Genomic DNA, 17,776 nt, shown 5'->3' on the forward strand with positions numbered 1-17,776 from the left:
CCATGTAGGTCCCATTTTGATAGGATAAACATCAACAAAATTTCACTGGAGGATAGCATCTCTGATCATACTACCCACCTGGTCGTTTTTCCTTCCCCTAACCCAATTCTCGTCATTACTCAAAGTGCAATTTAAATCCCCCCTATCAACAGAGAGTCAATGTCCAGAAATTCAGAGGACAGAAAACGTTCCCAGAAGGGAAGGCATTCTTTATACGGGGCATAGATATTTAAGATGTGAAACGGCCCAGTAGAGCCCCTAATATAGGCAAGAAGGAGAATACCTACAAAACATTTGAAATCCATAGCCGAGATCCATGCCGGATCCCACAATACTGCAAGCCCTCTAGAGAGACCAGAAGCATTCATCGCAGCCATGTGCCAAGTGGGGAACATGCATCTAAAATATGCAATGGAGTCCTGGCACCCATGCATTGTCTCTTGAATGAGAATGATCTTTGAGTTAGAGGATCTGAAAAGTTCCTTTAGAGCCAAAAATTTTGGGTCCACTCCAAGACCCCTAATGTTCATTGAAAGAATGTTGATCATTTGGTCAATTCCCCAGGCTTGCTTGCTCTAAGCGGCCCATTGTTAGCCAGATCAATGATAGGAATGTCGACCAGAGAGAGGTCCCGTATGTTCAAGTCCGACCTACCTTTTCTTCCCCAGAAGTGTCTGCTCCCCCTGTTCTGCTTACTTCTTACTGTAATATTTGCCGCAGAGGAAGGGCTAATAGTAGGAGAAGGAGAATTCTGAGGTTTGTATATAGTTAGAGGGCAGAGGTTGAGGGATTCTCGTTTAAGCAGTAAATCAAGATCACAGTCAAACGAGTTTACTTGGGAGGAATCAGGGGAGTTTTGTGGATTGACAACTGTACAAGGAGCCTTCCCTTTTAAGTTCGCTATGGCTTTTGAAGTGGAGGAGGAAGGCAAGAGGGATGGAGGGGATTTAATCCTCTGAGGCATAGGAATGGGATTTTTTGGTGATTAAGGAGAAGATGATATATATGTAATGTGCGAGGCAGGTGTATATTCTAGAGAAGGATGGGGCATAAGGAGAGGGAAACGAATTGCTTGATCTGGGCAAGGTTCGGGGGGGATAGGATTAACAAAGAAGAGAATCCGTATTTCAGAAGGAGAAATACAAAGAGAATGCTGAGACCTCAACTTGCAAGGAGAACTTCACGAGGGATTATTCTCCTTTTCAAGGCTATGTTTTGGCCGAACATGCATAAAAGAATGAGACCTTTTCAAAGATAAGCTAGATATTTTCTCTGGTGAGAAGTCCCGAGAGGGCAAGAGGCAGAAATTTCCCAAATCGGGGACCCTGCCCATACCATTGTTCCTTCTTTGTTCGTCGCCACCCAACTTCGATTCAAAGATTGAAGATTTCCTAAAATGGTCCCTCCCCTTTTGTCTTGCACCAGGTCGACAAGGACAGGTCAATTTCAAGTGACCTGTTTTATGGCAAACCGAGCATCTGAAAGGGACTCCCCAGTAATCCAATCTCTGCTGGATGCTTGAATTACCCCATGATAGATCAATATACTTAGGAAAACCCCCTCTATATTCTTTTTCAATTAAAATCCAAGCGACCCTTTTGTCTTTGGCTCCAAGACATTTGGGGTCGACATAGATAAACTTCCCAATGGCATTGCCAATATCAGCCAAAGACTCCTTTGTCCACAGTTCAATAGGAAGGCCTGGAAGCTTCATCCAGATATAATTGTTTTGAGGGGTACTATGCAGAGGATTGAAACCAATGTACCATTTATGCAGGGCAAGGAAGCTTTTATCATGAACCCAAGGAAGAGCAAAGATAACTTCCAGATCATGATCACTAAGAAAGTGGAAGTTGTACCAGTTGTTCATGAGCCTGACAATAGTCGAAATATATCCCAAGAGAGCATTCCATTTTGAACCGATCCATGATCTCATCTGGCCATCCTCCATTGCTGGAAAGTGCCAGCGACCGACCAACACATGCTTCTGAAGACTAGCAATCCTATCCAAGAGGAAGGAGCTATCCAAATTGATGGCAGAGGGGGGAGGGGAAGACTTCACAAGGTGATGATTCCTTCTGCGAGGTGGTAAACCAGTTCGTCACCTTTTTGGTCTTGACCCAAATTCAAAGCTTGTGGAATAAGCTTATTTTCCAGAGAAAATTGCCAATCAACATTAGTGGAGGTCCCGCCAAATCTTTGCTCTGCTTCCATGGTGGCCCGCACCATGGCTGACGTGACAGATGCGTCAGAAAAAGCTTCCATTCAATACAGAGAGTACAACCTGGACTATAAAGGGAAAAGACCTAAAAGTTGAAAAAGAAAGATGGATAGGACAAGAAACCACCGGAATATTGAAGACGAAGGACAGAACGGAAGTCAGAGAGACGTTACGACAATACTTAAATAAAATAGAGACAGAGGGTCTGAATGTGCGGGGGATACAAGTAATAACTCTCTAGGATTTATATGAGAATGATAGCCGACACAATCTAAAACTAGGCCAAGTCAATAAAATCATCGTAAATAACCCTGAACTGCAGGATAAGGATCTACCAGGAAGGCTCAATTACTGACATCCATAAAAGATGGATAAGACAATAGGATAGAATGGAGGACAAAAAAGTCAACCTTGTGGCGGCTTCCATTTAAAAGGAAAGAGAACAAATCCGTACCCGCTTACGTCATTGACAGAACGGACGACCGAAAATGGAAACGGCAAAAAAAAATCTAAGAATGGCAAAACCAGGAGAAAATCGCAGAAGGAATAAAACCAAAACAATGATGTTAAGTGTGGCTCGGGAAAATGATACAACAACAGTAACAGTGGTTGCACTTACACCACCATGGTCCAATTTTTATACTAAAATCATAATAGGGCTTTGACAATACTACATAGTTTTTTAAATTTTCTAGGGTATCCTAGATCCAATTTAGAAAAAAGGACCAAAGATAGGAGCCTTGCAAAAGGGAGAATGACATGCATAGATTTATAAGCCCCTATTGTGCTAACAATGGATTCCTAAATTATACAAAAGCCTAAAATTGTGAATTATCAAGATGACTATACAACCAATATCTACCTTAAATTAATCATGTCCTAGAACAGTGAACTATGATGAAAGAAAATGGACAAGTCCAATATATCCATTTCGTTGTTCAAACTATAATAAGAACATGAAAGTTACCGCCTATTCTGAGAAAAAAAAATCATGCTTATGCTAACCTTTTATTGCAGCAGTCGTAGAGAACGTGAGCATCGCAAACCATCTCAATATGAAGACTGACATCGAATCCCCGACAAATCCCAAGTGATTATAAGACTCGAGCATGAAACTAAGACGTTAAAAAGAAGAAGGAACGAAGGCTGAAAGGCATGGCCGAGCACAATATGCAACTAGTTGAGTTATTTACAGAGTTTATAGAAATGGAGAAACTGAAAGACAGACACATGAAACTCCCGCACAGAGATGCGCGGAGGGAAAGGGAGGCTAAACCCGATTAGTGAAGGGTGGAGTAACTTAAAAAGGGAGAGCTATGCTAGCAGAAGAAGCCATGACCATGGACAAGAGGCAACATGACATACAACATGCAATATTGAATCACATATGCTGGACAGGTGGTGCACCATGATCGTGACACAGAAGGAAAGAAACACGACAGGTCTTCCTGCTGATGTGGAGTCGGCTCAAGCGCAAACAGAACAATAGGCAAGAGCACACCTCTAGTTGGATGACTACATGAAGAATGACAAATGTTGGATGGACACCTGCTAGAAGTATGGCAAATGTTGGACAGGTGGTGCTTCAGGAACAAGACACGGAAGAAATGCTACTCAATGATCATCCAACATAGGAAGGTGTAAACTCAGGTGCTCACAGATCCCCTCGTTGGCCGACAAGATGGTGCACTTCCCTGGTTGGTCGAAAAGAAGGTGCACTTCCCTAGTTGGATGCCATCGGGGTGCTCACTCTCGCAGAACCTATTAATCATTATCTTGTTTATATGATATTTTTTTTTTCTTGTAAAATGCTAATTCTATTAACTGTAAAACAAAGTAAAAATACAAGGGGGCGAGGCCTCGGGAATCATCCTCCGAGAGCACTCAGAACAACATAAACTATCCCTTGTGAGGGAAGAACCAGATACATAAGCAAGAGAGCAGATATAGCCACCAGGAATTAACCAAGGAAACATGAAGAGGAGGTGAAAACCATCTATCTAGAGCACATGACCAGAGCACGAGACCATTACATTGCTCAAAATTCCAGAGACCATTACAATGCTCAAAATTCCAGAAGATTTTTACATTACTAAGCAACATAGAGAAAATTAAGACCACCTGTCTGAAGATATCCGACCCAAGCTGCGTCCAAAACCGCTTGAGCTTGATCATGTTAGTCATCCAGAAAACCAAAAAGGGAAGGGCCCAGATGGCCTCAAAATGCAGCGTCCTCATGCTGAGGTTCCTCCACCACCGGACAGGCGTTATCCTTCCATGCATCCTCATGTCCAACATCTTCATTGCCTGGGTGCCTCATCAGGGGACACGTGTCACTATCCATCTCTTCCCGAATCCTTGAGACAGCGGTATCCGGACGTCGAGAGGCACTGGGAGCCTCGCTCCTTTCAAGTTTCTCCCCCAGATATTTCGCTAGACTTTCCCCTGAAGTAACCTGTCTGTTACTTTGACTGCTGGCTCCGTTGAAAGCTTCTTGAGGAGGCTCAGACATCAGTTGCACCCGAATTGGAGGCGGAGCTTCTTCTTCAGAGAAGAGAATGGTGATATTAGCAGTGATTACAGGGCTATTCAAATTGCTCTGAAAAGTGAAATGAATTGTTTGGAACCCATGATACGGAATTGGATTGTGAGCAGGATCCTCAGAGCTGGGAGCCGACCGTTTTCCACGCCCTCCCCGACTTCCCCCAGAACGACTCCTTGTGCTGTGGCGCACCATGATGAGGAGAGTCCGCAGAGGCCGATACCGGAGGGTGATGAAACAATCCGGAAAACCGAAAGCAGAACCCAGAGAGAGGTTACACAACATAGAAACCAACTTAAGACACAGACGGCAAGACTGTAAATGCAGGGAGAGCGACGCAGGAAAAGTAGCAGGGGAAGTTGAAAGCTTGCCAAAGTTTCCAGAGACCAGACCGCTATCTAAACACCACACTTTCCCAAGCCAGAGGTGAACAAAAAACAGAATACACAAAGAAAACTCAGTATTGTTTGCAGAGAATAGCCAGCCCCCGAAACCCACTTCTGGCTTTAACCATAGATACGAAGGCAGGGTGCTTACAGTGGTAATGAAATCCCTGAACACCATGGATAAAATAACGAAAGCCATACCTTGGACGAGACGAGTAGTAAATGCAGAGAGCGTGCCAAACCTTTTGCTCTGCAAATGATCCCTCAAGAACCGAGTGAGCCGCTTGAATGTCACACACATCAACCAAATAAGCTTCTGGAGAATCGCGCGGGTCTGCATCTGGCAGTACCAAGCGCCTCCATCTGTCCAGTGAGACATTATGACACATTGATTTCACCCGTATCCGAGTGTTTATATGATATTTTTAAAAATATTAGTGTATTAAATTAATAAAAGTAAAATATTATTATAAATCAATATAATAATATACAAAGCTCTAACTAAAAGAAAAGATAGGCAGTACATTCGTAAAAGACAAGAGAATCTCTTACACCTCTCTAAGGTAGATCCTAAGAAATTTTGGAGGCAGATTCTGACTAGGAAAACTAAAGATAATAATAAAATTGCTTTACACGATTGGAATTCCTATTTTAAAAAGCTTTATGATTCTCCAAATGTCATGGATAACTTTGAAACCCTGCTCACAACAAAAGAAGTTTTCTCATTAGAAGACATTGATTTTGGGGTTAAACGCCTGGAAAATGGGAAAGCTAAGGACATCGAAGGTTACCAGGCAGAAATCTTAAAAATTGGAGGTCCTGTCCTCATCCCCCACATCCACAAGATTTTCAATCAAGCAATCAAGCAAGGGTTCCCTAAACCATGGACTGAGAGGCTCTTTATACCTATTTTTAAAAGTGGGGATACAAATAACCCGTCTAATTATTGGACCATTATGATTAGCTCTCTCTTAGCCAAGCTATATGGTACTATTTTGGAAAAGAAGTTGAGCATATGGCTTGAAAGTGAAGGTAAGCGGGCTAAATACCACCCCGTTATGCTTAGGATCATTATGGAGGAATGTCGTAATGATAAATCCAATCTCTTTTGTTGCTTTGTGGAATTTAGAAAGGCTTTCGATACAGTTCCTAGAAACAACCTTTGGAATAGATTAGAAGAGCTAAAGGTTCCTTTCGAGTCGAGAGTTGTCACTATAAGATTATACAAGAATGTAATTGCGAAGCTAAAAAGAAATGAGGGGTGGTCGAATGATATTAAATGTAATATTGGAGTTAATCAAGGTTGCCTCCTCTCCCCTACCCTATTTAGAATTTACATCGACAGGCTTGAAGGTTATTTAGAGGAAGTAGGTTGTGCTGGAACGATCTTAGCTGGGATAGTCATCATCTCATCATCCTTCTTCTCTATGCTGATGATATCGTTCTTCTCGCAAGGCGCCCATATGATCTTGATAAGCAACTTAGACTTCTTAAGGATTCTTGCTCTACCATGGGTATGACTATTCACACTGACAAAACAAAAGTTATGATTATCAAATCCAAGGACACTTACGCTAATTTTATGTATGACAGTAATAACTTGGAGGAAGCATATTCTTAAAAGTACCTAGGAATTGATATTCATCACAAGCTCAACTGGAACTATAGTAGTGAGAAAAGTATTAATGGGGGATGGAAAGCCTATTTTTGTCTTGAAAATAATTGTAAAACGGCAAACCTCGTAATGTGGGATAAAAAGAAGTTCCTCTTTGAAACTTTAGTCACTCTTGTTATCTTATATGGATGTGAGGTTTGGGGTTGCAGCATCTCTAGAGAATCCTGGAGAAAGATTGAGCAAATCCAGAAGCATTTTATAATGTATAACCTAAAAATTAAAAGAAATAAACCCTATCCTATTCTCCTTGTAGAAGTAGGTCTTTCCCCTATCGAGAGCCTAGCTATGACTAGGCTTCTGTTGTACAAGCACAAACTCAATAACATAGGAGATCATAGACTTCCTAAGCTAGCTTTAAATTCCAGCCAAAACCACCTAAGGCTCAAGCGGGGGTGGTATAAAGACACGAGGGCCTCTTTAAACCTTTGGAAGATCAATGAGAATGAGCATTGCAAAACATTAATAACATTAAAAATATTGTTACTTCTAAGTTCAAAGAAAAAATGTAGTGTGAGAAAAATTTAACAACTAAAAGAAAATTAAGTTATTATAAGAAGGTCATCAACCCCACCCTAGAAGATCAAAAGTATCTCTCTGTCTTAACTAGCTCAAAGAAGAAAATTAATATAGCGAAGATTAGAACGAACTCTCATGAGCTCCATAGTGAAATAGGTCGTTGAGAAGTTCCTAAAACACTGTGGATGGAAAGGATCTGCCATCTCTGTGAGAATAGGAACATCGAGGATGAAAACCACTTCCTCTTAGGGTGCCCCGCGTATAACCACATTAGATCTCAGTTTCATAATCTTTGTTGCAATACTGACCTTCCTAGCCTTTTATGATGATAAAATTATAGTGAGCTCAAGAGGCCTCTCTCCAAGCTTTTTGAGCATCGGAATAAAATCTTAAATCAAACTAAATAATTTGTTTCTTTAGGTCCGATAGACCAAAGTTTGGTCTCAGTGGACATTAACCATCATCATCAATATATTTAAAAATAATTATAATATAAATTAAATAAATAAATATAAATATATTAATGTGAAAATATTGAAATTAAAAAAAAATAAATTAACATAAATTTATTTTAAATCTAGATTTATTAATCATGGAAAAGTATATTTTTTGTTAATGTGTAATTTTTTTTGATATAAAAGAATTAATACATAAAATAAATTAAATGATACAAAATTATAAATTAAGTAATTTATTTTGATAATAAAGATTTAAAACTGGTTTTCAAATTATGAAAATATAATGTCTAAAAATAATAATAATTTTAAATTGATAAATAAAAAATCTTTTTTATTTTAACTTTTAATCTCTCAAGGATTGTGCCCAAGGGTAAGTGTCCCTTGCCTTGATATGATGCCAACTTACATGAAAGAGGGTTGTGGCTTCCACTATACTTGGCTCATTGCATGCACTCTCATGGCTTCATCGATGAGAGTAGGTTGCTTAGGAGGCATAGGAGGACTCATAAATAAAACTCTATTATATTGGGGGAGTTAGAGGAAAAATTGACACTATAGACCACAAGTTGACCATTCAATCCAAGACATCACCCAACATCTCCTTCTCCTTTGATGAGAGTAGTGTAGGCTCTCCTCGGATGAGGGTAGTGACTATCCAACACGAATTCCTAGAGATTATGCCCAATAGTACTTATGACTCATTGCTTCAGTATTTTTTGCATTCTCATGTGGATCTATGTAGCTTGTTTTTATAAGTTTCTATGTATAAGATGTTATAGTTAAATGAGGTATTAGTAATCTCAAGGCTCTGAACTTATGTTACTAGTGTGGTTTCCCTTCGTCCAGACCAGTACCATAAAATTTTTGGTCTATATAATCTTTAAAGTAAATTAAATAAAAAATAATTTAAATTAAAATTATATATATATATATATATATATATATATATATATATATATATATATATATATATATATATATATATATATATATATATATATAGATATATATATAATATTTTAAGTTGGTGAAATTATATAAAACCAAAAATAAATAAACCATAAAACTAATCATTCTAATTCTAATTAATAATTAAACCAGTTTAGATACATCTTAATTTTAGATCTACTAAACTCTAAGCTCGATCAAATCTCATGTTTCGAGATACAAACCTATTTGAGTGAAAAAAGATTTGATCACTCTTGGAGTTCGATAGATTTAATAACTCATTTAAATTTATTTATAAAATTAAATACTAACATAAATATTTATTATATTAACACCAAATGTTAAAATTTCACTTTGTATATTTCCTCGTAAAAAAGTAGACATTTCATATCAAATGTTGTCTTTTTATACCTATCTACAACCAAGTTTATTTGGCTTTTCAAAAATAATCTAAAGTTTTATAAAGTTAATTTTCTAAAAATTAAAAAACATTTTTAAAATTTGAAAAAAAATACATACAATTGAAGCTTATTATAACATCCTAACTATATATATATATATATAAAACAAAAAAAATTCTACTACCTATCATACAATAATCATTATGTAAATCATTTCTTGCATTCACCTGGTCCATCACTTCGTGGACCCGTATGATTGAATGGTATTAACATAGTTTGATTGCATTATGGTTTGGGGTTAGAGAATATGTTGCAGGGTTGGTACATGGTCTCCACGCTGGAAGTCTACGTGGTTCACTCCACAACCGCTTGTATTTATTCTACGCGCTTTGATCGACCTCAGGTAGGCTTCCCTCCAATTTTAATTCTTTTACCTATCATACAATAATCATTATGTAAATCATTTCTTTCATACACTTAGTTCATCACTTCGTGGACCCATATGATTGAACAGTATTAACATAGTTTGATTGCATTATGGTTTGGGGTTAGAGAATGTGCTACGGGGTTGGTACGTGGTCTCCACGCAGGAAGCCTACGTGGATCACTCCACAACTGCTTGTATTTATTCCATGCGCTTTGATCGACCTAGGGCAGACTTCCCCCCATTAAGGCGGGTTAGCCCCGAGGTCTCCTCCTGCCTATTTCATGCATGCTTGTACTGGCCACCTGTGATGGCGTTAATGACACTACTTACCATACCTTGGAAGAGTCTCGAAACTATGCATCTGGCTGCCTGTCTGCCATTCGATATGATACGATTTACGGTCTTGATTTTTCAAGTTTGGTTGGAGGGTTTATTGACTGTTTTGGCAGAAAAACTAGTTCATTTGTCCATGCTCTATCTTAGCGCTCTACTCTGTTATGGTGACCCTGTGAATAGCTTCGACCAGTTCACCTCTAAGGCTTCAGGTGCCTATCTTTGTCCCACTTGCTACTGACATTATTCAGTTAAGTCTTTTTCCACCGTTGCGATGGTATGTTGTGACAGTTCTTTGAGTTACTTGACGCATTTCTTGGTCATTTTGGAACATTGATGAAGGGCACGACTTGGTCTATAACAGTCTCAAGGAAAGAGTTGTTGCCATGGCAACCTGAGGTAAACATTTCTCAACTAATAATTCAATGTCTTTTAAAGTTTATGTGTTTTTCCTTTTCTTATACCTCGGTTGACTTGGTCTGGTTCTATTGCAGGCTTGCTAACGGATTCAATGGCTACCCATCTCTTGCTCAGGTAAGCCATCTCTATCTCCCAAGGTTTTTCATTATGGACTGAGCTATTACAAAGGTTTGGTTTCTCATAGTTGATTTGTTGTGCATTTTTGAGGGCGACCTCCTTGCTAAACTTCACTCCTTTCCTCGCTTTCCAGGTGTGTTGGAATCTATGTTTGTGTGCTTTTGTTCTGTGAACCGGTTTCTATGACAGAGGGTTTCATGAGTTGTAAAAGCTGGTGTCTAAGGCTACATCCAGGATGTGTTGTTAATTATTATTTGTAGCAATCTTTGATGTTTTGGATATTATCGACTTATATAAGCCATCTCAGGGTTTATATCGCTCAGGTCTTTTCCTGTGTTGTTCTCTTTGAAAACTTCGCAAAACTTATTTATGAATTTTGTACAATGTTTCAAATCTGGATTGTTCCAACGAGATACGATTATAATTTGACCTATTAATGAATTTTGGGTTTATGTATTCTAGTTCATTGTAGAATTAGTTAATGAGTTTGGAAATGGTTGAATATAATTACCCAAAGGGTATTTGTTTTTATTATTTTCTCAGCCACTTTGATTAAATACGCCATTCGTTTTTAAGTGAATTTAGCAGATAAGTTTAATTGTAAATGTGATAGGCATGATTAGAAATCATGAGATTCGGTTGCAGGAACCGGGGTACATGGCTCTAGATAAGTTCTTTCCAAACTTGTCTGAGGGCTACAAACCCTAGGTGTCTGTCGAAATGCGATGAAAATATAGATTTAATCTGAATGCGTTTAGAAAGGTTCTCCATGTTGACTTTATTCTACAGTTTGAAGAAAGATTTCCTGAGTGTATTGAAGAACTGATATTAGACATATATTGCAATATGAATATTTTTACAGTCTTGTATAATTCATATATATATAACCTACAGAGAACAAATAGGGTATTTTCTTTACTATTTTCCACTTATATGTTCTTGGGATAAATCAACAATTGTCTTTAACACTATCTTGCCTACTAAATCAACATATTTGCTAATTAAACTATTATAGTCAGGAATTAATAGATATCATTTACTAATGCTAAATAATTTCTGTACTTTCAACTTACAATAAACATTCTATCTTATCTGGTGATAATGATTAACATGATAGTATCACTTATCTGTATTTAGTTATGCACACACTAGTTATCTGGAAGACCTCTCCAGCCAGACCCGGAACTGGCAATTATGTCCAGATTCCCCCTCGAGACCTTCCACTTCTGTCAAACAGGAAGATCTACGTACCTTGGGCATCAGGACTTTGTCCAGCCTCAAGTCTCGTACCCCACAACTGTTACCATAATTTTCTTTCCCACTGGTTAGGTTTGCCAGCTCTAGGAAGAATTCATCACAGTCCTATTTTTCCAACACCCCCCAGGGTTCTGTCCTTTTTCCTCTTAAGGGAAAGCGTGAAGGAACAATTGTAATAGTTCTCAGAAGTTAATTCAATTATTTCTTTGATCTTTTAACAAACTAGTCCAAAGTATTTTAATTAATAATTAACAGTATTTATTCTAGATATTTAAGCCCAATAGTTTTTAATAATTTAAATAAAACATAAATGAAATCAAACTTGGTAGAAACAATTTATGATGTTTCATTGTATGTTACATCTCCCTCCCCTTGAGAGGAACACTGTCCTTGGTGTTCTTCCTGAGTCTACATAAACAGTACAGGATAAGCTTTTCGCATGGCCTCCTCTTCTTCCCAGGTAGCCTCATTCACGCCAAAGTGCTTCCACTGCACTTCAACTTGGATGATGGCTTGCCTCTATAAGGTTGTTTCTCTCCGATCGAGGATACGAAGAGGCTTTGCCAGAAATTGTCCCTCAAGTTCTACTTGCACATTCATAATCTGTTGTCAGAAGATTCCAAAACAACAACTCTTTAAAATATTGCTTTCTATTTTATCATTACCTAAATACCTTTTTAATAATGAAACATGAAATACATTATGTACTTGGATGTGGCCTGGTAGTGCTAGTTTATATGCCACGGGCCCAATCCGTACCAAAATTTGGAAAGGTCCACAATATCGTGGTGCCAATTTTTCACAACCTTTCCATTGCAAGGTTCTCTTCCGAGGTTTCACCTTTAGATACACGTGATCGACCAGCTGTAATTCTTTATGAGTTCTCTTCTTGTCTTGTATCCTGGGTGGGCGACATAAGGTTTCCTATGAAACTCATCTAATAAAATCTCCTTCACAGAAATTTGGTTAGGAATGTAAATCCTATTTCTGAATGTTAATATTTTATCAGAATTAATTGCATACTCACATTGTTTCCCTCTTTCTTGAGATTTTGAAGCTTTTTGCCATAAGAATGCATATTCTGGATCCTTGTGGGATGCCTCTCGGATAACCTCTAGTAGATTAGATTGTGCTTGACTGAAATGTACTTCATAGATGCAATGTAATTTTTTGCTTAAAGCATCAGCTACTTAGTTTTATTTTCCTTTGATATGTTTCAAGTCAAAATCAAATTCACTCAGGAACGCGTCCATCTGGCCTCGCGTGCATTTAAATTAGATTGATTAAATAATTTTTTAAGAATGCTATGGTCAGTTAACAATAGAAATTTCTTCCCCAGAAGATAGTGCCACCACATCTTTAATGCATGCACTACTGTAGTTAACTCCAAATCATAAGCAGAGTAGCATTGTTCATAATCCTTCATTTTTCTTGACTCATAGACAATGACCTTTCCCTCATGAGTTAATACTCTGTCAACGCCTTCTTTGCTTGCATTTGTACATACTACAAAGGAATTTTTCGGATCTACTACCTTTAGCACTGAAGCGGTTGTAAGAAGTTGTTTTAGTTGCTCAAAACTTTGTTGGCATTCTATTGTCCAGTGGAAAGCTCGTCCCTTTTTCCGAAGTGAAGTCATTGGAAAGGCTATTTTTGAAAATCCCTTAATAAATCGGTGGTAATACCCTGCCAAGCCTAAGAAGTATCTTATGTCAGCCACGTTTTCGGTGTGGTCAATTCCATAATAGTTTTAATTTTCCCTGGATCCACCGCTATCCCTTCTGCTGATATAACAAGGCCTAGGTACTAGATTTGATCTTTGTAAAAATCAAACTTGCTAAACTTCATGTACAATTGGTTTTCTTGCAAAAGCTGCAATATCGTTCTCAAGTGTTGCTCATGTTCCTCCTGATTTTTAGAGTAGATTAATATATCATCGATAAAATCAGTTTAAATTTATCTAGAAATGGTTGGAAAATGTCGTGCATTAGGCTCATGAACGTGGTTGGTGCATTGGTAAGGCCAAAAGGCAGTACCATGAACTCGTAATATCCATAATGAGTTCAGAATGCAGTTTTACAAATGTCTTCATCCTTTATTCTGATCTGGTGGTACCTGGACCTTAAATCAATTTTCGAGAACACGCTAGCTCCCTGCACTTGATCAAATAAGTCATCAATGTGAGGTAATAGGCACTTGTTCTTTATGGTCAGCTTATTTAGCTGAGGATAGCCAATGCACAATCTAAGGTTCCATCCTTTTTGTGTACAAATAGAGCAGGGGCTCCCTAAGGAGACACACTTGGGCGAATGTACCCATTATCTAACAGCTCCTGCAGCTCCATTTTAAGTTCATTCAACTTTGGGATACTCATACAATAAGGTTCTTTCGAAACAGGGGCTGCTCTGGGCACTAGCTCAATGGTAAAATCGATATCTCACCTTGGTGGTAATCCAAGAATAGATTCAGGAAATATGTCTATGAATTCCTAAATTACAGGGATATTCTCTAAAGAGTTCATTTTATTTTTATCATTGTTATACCCTACCTAGAAAGCATAAATCTGACAACCTTTTCTTATACATCTTCTAAGCTAATTGGTTGTAATAGGGCGCAACTTGATAATTTTCTTGATTCCATGAATTTCCTTTCATTGTCCTGACTCGGTAAGACAACTTACAGATTTTTCTTTGCAATCCACCAGGGACCAATGACTTTCTAACCAGTCCATCCCTATTAATACATCATATGAGCCCAGGGGAAGAATATTCAGGTTAACCCGGATAGGCTATCCTGAAACTATTATAGGGCAGTTTTTTGTTTTAGCTGACACCTTTCTTTTTGTTTGAGTAGCTAGTTGAACTAGCCATGACTACTTACAGTTATTGATTTTCAGTTGACATCTTTCTACCACTTTAGGACTAATGTAACTTAGGCTAGCACCTAGATCAAATAAAACAAAAATAGATTGATCAACAATCATACCTTCGCATTCGATCATGGTGGGTTGATATTCCACCTGATGATTGTCCAAGGCAGCATTAATTATGGGCATGCTCCTTGCGATATCCCCTACTGTAGAGGCTTCCTGCATGTTAGAAAGTTTCTCAGTTCGAGATTTGTGTGGGAAGTTTTTGTAATAATGCGCTTCTCCGCATCCCCAACATTGCAGTGGCAGTTTTGGTGGTTGTTCATTATTAGTTCCGCTAATTCCTTTAGGTTGTCTATTCTTGGTGAATGTCTGAGTTCTGGGCGGATTTCTTGCAAATTTTCTGAAGGTCCTTTGCTGATTGTTTCTGCCATGTATGGTTTTCTGATGCCTATTTGGTGGTAAATTCCTCATTTTCTTGGTAGTAGCTCCTTTAGATCCTTCATTTTTATGCTTCATCTGCTGATAACATATGTGGGCCTTCTGGACTCCATCGTCCATGGTTATGGGATAATTGAAGTATAGTTTTTTCTTCATGAAGTTGGGTAAACTGCTAATAAACCATTGAATCTTAGCTTTCTCCTCTTGCATATATGGGACGTATCGCAACAGGGAAGTAAAGCATGCTACATATTCATCCATGGTCAGGGCTCCCAATCTTAACTCATGGAACTCTTTTTCCTTTTTGTCATAATAACGTTCTATTAAATATTTATCTTTAAATTGTTTCTGGAATTCTTTCCATGTTACTTGTTCCTCATCAATCTTTCTTACGGTTTTAATTTCTTCCCACTAGAGGGTGGTTTTTCCCTGTAATTTGTAAACTTCTAGCCTTGCTCGTATATTCATAAATTTAGAAGTATTTACCCATGTCTATCAGCCAAGCCTCTGTTGCTTCTTCTGACTCTCCTTCGAACAGTGAGGATTTGATTTTCTTGAACTCACCTTGTAACTTTGTCTTCGGCCTTTTTGGCGTCCTTTGATCCAAAACATTATCTGAATGCCCTTCATATTCTTCTTTATGACCTTCTTCAAATTGTGCATTATCTTCCTCATTCTGAGCAGTTCGGGTCTTTTCTCTATTTTTTGTACTGGGGTCTAGTCCTCTCTGATTTTTTTGATTTGACAAACTTTTAAGGATATTCTCTTGTTCTTGTCTTAACCATTTGTTATCATTTCTGAGGTTTATCATCTCTGCTTGAAGCTGTTGTATTGTTTCGAGCAGGGCATCGTTAGCCTGTCTCGATTCTTCTCCTAATTGCACCCATAATTCTAGGTTGGCCTCTACATAAGGCACCTCTGGCTAGCTCAATGATTTGGGGCTCCTCCGCATTTTATCCTTGGTGTTGATAATAATTCCCACTTTCACCTTCTGTGTTCATATTCAACCAAAACTCAATTTATTTTATTTCATATATATAGAAGTATCACAACTTAATCAACTGTTAAAATAACCCAGAAGTCTCACTATGTGAGCCTGGGCTCTGATACCATTTGTAACATCCTAACTATATATATATATATATATATATATATATATAAATTAATTCTTTTACCTATCATACAATAACAATTATGTAAATCATTTCTTGCATATAGTTGGTCTATCACTTTGTGGAGCCATATGATTGAACGGTATTAACATAGTTTGATTGCATTATGGTTTGGGTTAGAGAATGTGTTGCAGGGTTGGTATGTGGTCTCCACGCTAGAAGCCTACGTGTTTCACTCCATAGCTGCTTGTATTTATTCCGCGCTCTTTGATCGACCTCACGCGGGCTTCCCTCCAATTTTAATTATTTTACCTATCATACAATAATCATTATGTAAATCATTTCTTGCATACACTTGGTCCATCACTTCATGGACCCATATGATTGAACAGTATTAACATAGTTTGATTACATTATGGATTGGGGTTAGAGAATCTGATGCGGGGTTGGTATGTGGTCTCCACGGTGGAAGCCTACGTAGTTCACTCCACAGTTGCTTGTATTATTCCGTGTGCATCAACCTTGGGCAAGCTTCCCTCCATTAAGGCGGGACAGCCCTGAGGTCTCCTCCTACATGGTTCATGCATGCTTGTACTGGACACCTATGATGGCATTAATGACATTACTTACCATACCTTGGAAGAGTCTCGAGACTGTGCATCTAGCTGCTTGTCTACCGTTCGATCTGATACAATTTATGTTCTTTATTTGTCGAGTTTGGTTGGAAGGTTTATTAACTGTTTTGGCTGAAAAAATGGTTCATTTGTCCATGCTCCATCCCGACGCTCTGCACTGTTATGGCGACCCTGTGAATAGATTTGACCAGTTCGCCTGTGAAGCCTCAGGTGCCTATATTTGTCCCACTTTCCACTAGCATTATTCAGTTAAGTCTTTTTCCACCGCTGTGACGGTATGTTGTGATAGTTCTTTGAGTTACTTGAAGGGTTTCTTGGTCATTTTGGAACAGCTATGAAGGGCACAACCTAGTCTATAGTAGTCTCGAGGAAAGAGTTGTTGCTAGGGCAACTTTAGGAAAACATTGCTCAACTGATAATTCAATGTCTTTTAAAGTTTATGTGTTTTTCCTTTTCTACCTAGGCTAAGTTGGTTTGGTTTTGTTGCAGTTTTGGTTTCTCATAGTTGATTTGTTGTGCAGGTAAGGTCTCCAAAGCTGGTTCAAAACCTTCGTTTTATCTATGCATTTTTTAGGGCGACCTCCTTGCTAAACTCTACTCCTTTCCTCACTTTCCAGGTGTCTTGGAATCTACGTTTGTGTGCCTTGGTTCTGTGAACCGGTTTCTGTGACAGAGGGTTTCATGAGTTGTAAAAGTTGGTGTTTGAGGCTATGGCCAGGATGTGTTGTTAATTATGATTTGTAGTAATCTTTGATGTTTTGGATATTATCAGCTTATATAAGCCATCCCAGGGTTTATATCTCTCTGTTATTTTCTTGTGTTGTTCTCTTCGAACACTTCACAGAACTTATTTATGAATTTTGTACAATGTTTCAAATCTAGACTATTCCAACAAGATACAATTATAATTTGACTTGTTAATGAATTTTGGGTTTATGTATTCTAGTTCGTTGTAGAATCAGTTAATGAGTTTGGAAATGGTTCAATATAATTATCCGAAGGGTATTTGTTTTTATGA

The sequence above is a fragment of the Pinus tabuliformis genome, chromosome 7 (genome assembly GCF_031772625.1).
Source record: "Pinus tabuliformis cultivar Carrire ecotype Pingquan chromosome 7, CPIR1, whole genome shotgun sequence".
Lineage (NCBI taxonomy): Eukaryota > Viridiplantae > Streptophyta > Pinopsida > Pinales > Pinaceae > Pinus > Pinus tabuliformis.